The sequence below is a fragment of the Jaculus jaculus genome, chromosome 6 (assembly GCF_020740685.1).
Source record: "Jaculus jaculus isolate mJacJac1 chromosome 6, mJacJac1.mat.Y.cur, whole genome shotgun sequence".
In the NCBI taxonomy this organism is placed as follows: Eukaryota; Metazoa; Chordata; class Mammalia; order Rodentia; family Dipodidae; genus Jaculus; species Jaculus jaculus.
This window is the reverse complement of record NC_059107.1, coordinates 48303051-48308440: the sequence shown is the minus strand read 5'-3', so window position 1 is coordinate 48308440 and position 5390 is coordinate 48303051. Positions and strand designations below refer to the sequence as shown.

The window sequence follows — 5390 nt, the reverse complement described above, 5'->3', positions numbered from 1 at the left end:
TATACCCCTAGGGCTCATGACGACCTCTGTTTTAAGTTTTCAGTACCAGGGCTATATTCCCTACCATGGAGTGGGCCTCCAGTCAAATTGGAAGGCAGTTGGTTTCCACCATGACAGACGTGCCACTATTGCACCCATTGGCTTTTTTGGCCTGTTTGGCCAATTACGAGGCTTGCACTGTCCACTGTTGAGTATATTCATTGGTGGTATCTCTTTCTCCCATTGAACTGTATGTAGAATGGCTTCTTCCAGCTTTCTGTCAGCTGGTCTACATGGAGGAGGTTATCAGCTCAGTTTGAGCAGGATTTCTCAGTGGCCTTGCAGCCCAAGTATGTGGAGTCTTCAGCAATAGGGTCTTACCATCGATTCCTGGTGGGAAACCAAGGGCCTAGGCAATGGCCTGTAATATTTTGGGGACATCAGCGACTTCCATGGCCAACAACTCTCTTGAAGGTATCCCATCCCTGGTACCGAAAATTTACTAGCAATGATCTACAGCTCCTGAGTGTTCCATTGTCCATAACCAGAGGATTTCATATGATTTATTTATATCCTCTTAAATTTTGATTACTCCTCCCTCCACCTTTATTTTACTCAACCCCCTCCCATGACCTCACTTTGGGCCTTGTCACCCTGTTAATCTATTCTTCTGCTTACATATATACAATACCAACCTATTAAATACCCTTCTCTCTTCTCTCTCTTCACTTTGTATCTCTTTTTTAGCTTACTGGCCTCTGCTACTGATTGTTTCATTCTCACACAGAAGCCCAATCATCTGTAGCTAGACTCCACATATGAGAGAGAACATGAGGCGCTTGGCTTTCTGAGCCTGAGTTATGTCACTTACTATAATCCTTTACAGATCCATCCATTTTTCTGCAAATTACATAACTTCATTTTTCTTTATCTCTGAGTAGAACTCCATTGTATATATGTGCCATATCTTCATTATCAATTCATCAGTTGAGGGACATCTAGGCTGGTTCCATTTCCCAGCTATTGTAAATTGAGCAGCAATAAATATGGTAGAGCATGTACTTCTAAGGAAAGGAGATGAGTCCTTAGTATATATGCCTAGGAGTGCTATAGCTGGGTCATATGATAGATCAATTTTTAGCTGTCTTAGGAACCTCAACACTGACTTCCACAATGGTGGGACCAGATTGCATTCCCACCAACAGTGTAAAAGTGTTCCTCCTTTTCCACATCCTCACCAGCATATATGATCATTTGTTTTCATGATGGTGGCCAATCTGACAGGAGTGAGATGGAATCTCAATGTAGTTTTAATCTGCATTTCCCCGATGACTAGGGATGTAGAACATTTTCTTAGATGCTTATATGCCATACCTATTTCTTCTTTTGAGAACTCGCTATTTAGTTCCATAGCCCATTTTTTAATTGGCTTGTTTGATTTCTTATTATTTAATTTCTTGAGTTCTTTTTATATCCTAGATATTAATTCTCTATCAGATATATAGCTGGCAAAGTTTTTTTTCCCATTCTGTAGGTTGCCTCTTAGCTTTTTTCACAGTGTCCTTTGCAGTACAAAATCTTTGTAATTTCATGAGTTCCCAGCAGTCAATCTGTGGCTTTATTGCCTGAGCAATTGGGGTTATATTCAGAAAATCTTTGCCAAGACCAATATATTGAAGGGTTTCCCCTACTTTTTCCTCTAGCAGTTTCAGAGTTTCTGGTCTGATATGAAGGTCTTTAATCCACTTGGATTTAATTCTTGTGCATGGAGAGAGAGAAGGATCTATTTTCTTCTTTCTACAGATACATATCCAGTTTTCCCAGCACCATTTGCTGAAGAGGCAGTCTTTTCTCCAATGAGTATTTTTGGCATTTTTATTCAATATCAGTTGGCTATAGCTACCTGGACTTGCATCTGGGTCCTCATTTCTGTTCCATTTATCTTCATGTCTGCTTTTGTGCCAGTACTGCCGGGGTCCAGCCCTGGCTTGAAGGAGGGTCCCTGAGGAGAGGTGTGAAAGGGAGCGGCGAAATAACGACTCGAAGTCAAGTTCTGGTGCAAGCTGACAGGCTAATGCTGAAGGCAGCTGAGTTTTTCTATCTTTTTTTTTCTCTCTTTTTCTCTTCCTGCCACAGCTCTTAGCCTCAGTCTTTTATTTTCTGATCACGTCATGCAAGAACAGACTTCAAGAAAGGTACAATTTCACAGAATTCATAGAAACTTTTTGTTATTCCTTATCATCAAACAATCCCATAATTATTCACCTCAAGTAAAGTTGTCAGGCCCCTGTAATGATTAACTGTTTTTACATTTTCCCCATGTATGTGCGGTCAAGCACTTGTGATTTCCTGGACTTCTACTTTCAATTACTTTATTAAAGGTGAGAGGCAAAACAACCACAAATGGGGCTTCCCATCATTAATCACTGATCCAGCAGATCCAATTATCCTTTAATTATTTATTTTGAAGTTTCCTTTTTACATCCCTCCAATACTTAGACTTTGGTCCCCCCTTGAACTATTTCTGACTTCGGTTGTTTTTCTGTAAGGATTCCTGGTAAAGAGTCAATTGCAATTGCCACCATTTAGAAAAATTAGTCATATAACAATGTTTACGTTGTTCCAGGAGGTTCACTGTTTCCTCCTAAGTTTACTGTACTCCACGCCTGACTTTCTTTAAGGCCTTTAAAGAAAACAATTATCTTTGACCCATTTTCTTGTTTTTTCAATTCTATGCCAGAGCCTCTTTCAGGTACATTGACCAACACTTTACCGACAACAATTTTTACTGGAAAAGTAAACTTAGAGATTGGGACACCAAGTGAAAGACAGAGAAAGACAAACATTATACAGAAAACCACATATTTCTGTGGCGTAGAGAGCCAAAGATTTTTCTATAGAGGGGCCACATCGGACTTCAAGGAAGAGACAGCTGGACTGGAACTGTGTCAAGCAGCTCTTCAGCGCTCGATTCCTCATGATCCTGAAATGGCATGCTTGCTGTCTCCAGCACAGTACCATGCTGTTTTTGTTACTATAACTGTGTAGTATAGGTTAAAATCAGGTATAGTGATACCACCAGCTTTTGTTGCTCGGTATTATTTTAGGTATTCAAGGTTTTTTGTGATTCCAAATGAATTTTTGGATTGTTTTTTCCATTTCCTTGAAGAATACCATTGGAATTTTGATGGGGATTGCATTAAATGTGTAGATTGCTTTTGGTAAGATTGCAATTTTCACAACATTGATTCTTCCAATCCAGGAACAAGGGATGTTTTTCCATTTCCTAGTGTCTTCTGCAATATCTCGCTTGAGTGTTTTGTAGTCTTCATTGTAGAGATCCTTTACTTCCTTGGTTAGGTTTATTCCCAAGTACTTTATTTTCTTTGATGCAATTGTGAATGGGAGTGATTCTCTGATTTCATTCTCTCTGTGTTTGTTGTTAGCATATGATTTCTGTGTATGTATTTTGTATCCTGCTACATGGCTATAGGTGTTTATCAGCTCTAACAGTTTGCTGTGTAGAGTCTTTAGGGTGCTTTATATATAGAATCATGTCATCTGCAAATAATGATAACTTGATCTCTTCCTTTCCAATTTGTACCCCTTTTATATGTGTTTCTTGCCTTATTGCTATAGCTACAACTTCCAGTAGTATAGTAAATAAGAGTGGGGACAGTGGACACCTTTTTGTTGTTCCTGATTTTAGTGGAAAAGCTTCTAGTTTATTCCCATTTAGTAGTATGTTGGCTGTAAGCTTGTCATAAATACCCTTTATTATATTGTGATATGATCCTTCTATTCCTAGTCTCTGTAGGACTTTTATCAAGTAGGGATGTTTGACTTAGTCAAATGCTTTTTCTGTGTCTAATGAGATGATCATATGATTTTTATCCTCCAGTCCATTTATCTAATGCATTACATTTATTTAAGTGAGGACACCATACTTTAATGAAGAAAAGCATTTTGACTATCTAGGTCTGATTCATTAAGACATCTATTAAGCGATGAACTCATAGGGAATAGGCTCCAGCAGCTCCGGCTCTTTTCCATCAGTCCTCACAAAGTGCGCCTCTTTGGGTGGAGTGGGCTGCCGCTTCAGCTGCACCCAGGTTCCCTTCTCTTTGGCTTCCTTCTTCTTCTGGTCATTTTCCTTCACCCATTTCAGGAAGCTGTCTTGGCTCTTAGAGTGCTTAATACGCTCAATACACACATTAATTCTCTTGGCAAGAATCTTGCCCTTGACGTGCTTGTTCACAACAATGCCAACAGCATGCTGAGTGACATTGTAGACTCTTCCAGTCTTCCCATGGTAACATTTATGAGGCATTCCTTTTTGGATAGTACCCATTCCCTTTATGTCTACAGTATCACCCTTCTTGTAGATTCACATATACGTGGCCAATGGAACAACTCCATGTTTTCTGAAAGGCCTAGAGAACATGTACTGGGTGCCTCTCCTCTTTCCCTTTGTGTTTGTCATCTTGGCAAATTACTGGAAGATGGCGGCTCCTATGTATTCCATTTATTGATTTGCATATGTTGAACCATCCATGTATCTCTGGGATAAAGCCTACTTGGTCAGGGTGAATGATCTTTCTGATATATTCTTGTATTCTGTTTGCCAATATTTTGTTGAGAATTTTTGCATCCATGTTCATGAGGGAGATTGGTTTGTAATTTTCTTATTGTTCTGTCTTTGCCTGGTTTTGGTATCAGGGTGATGCTGGCTTTGTAGAAGGAGTTTGGTAGAATTCTTTCCTTTTCTATTTTATGAAAAAGCTTAAGAAGAAATAGCATTAGTTTTCCCCTGAAGATCTGGTAAAACTCAGCAGTGAATCCATCTTGGCCTGTACTTTTTTTGTTTGGGAGAATTTTGATAACTGCTTGGATATCCATATTTGTTATAGGTCTATTTAAGTTATTAATATCATCTTGATTTAATTTAGGTAGGTCATATAAATCAAGGAAATCATCCATTTCTTTCAGATTTTCATACTTAGTGGAATATATGATTTATAGTATGTCCCTATGATTTTTTGAATTTCTCTGACATCTGTTGTGATGTTACCTTTTCATCTCTAATTTTGTTAATTTTTGTGTCTCTTCTCTCTTTCTTTTGTTCAGATTTGCTAAGGGTTTATCAATATTTTTTATCCTTTTGAGAACGAACACTTTTTTTCATTGATTCTTTGGATTGTTTTGTTTCTATTTCATTAATTTCTGCCCTAATCTTTATTATTTCTTCCCATTTACTGATTTTGGTTTGCCTTGCTCTCCTTTTTCCAAGGCTTTAAGGTTAAGCATTTTGTCGTTTACTTGCGACCTTTCTAATTTCTTAATATAGGCACTTAAAGCTGTAAATTTACCTCTTAGGACTCCCTTCAATGTGTCCCAGAGATTTTGATATG

At 38.4% G+C, this 5390-nt stretch overlaps 1 pseudogene; it reads right to left on the bottom strand.

The window, feature by feature from the left end:
* Positions 1-3979: 3979 nt before the first annotated feature.
* On the bottom strand, positions 3980-4484 carry LOC101615637 (annotated as a pseudogene).
* Positions 4485-5390: the final 906 nt, after the last annotated feature.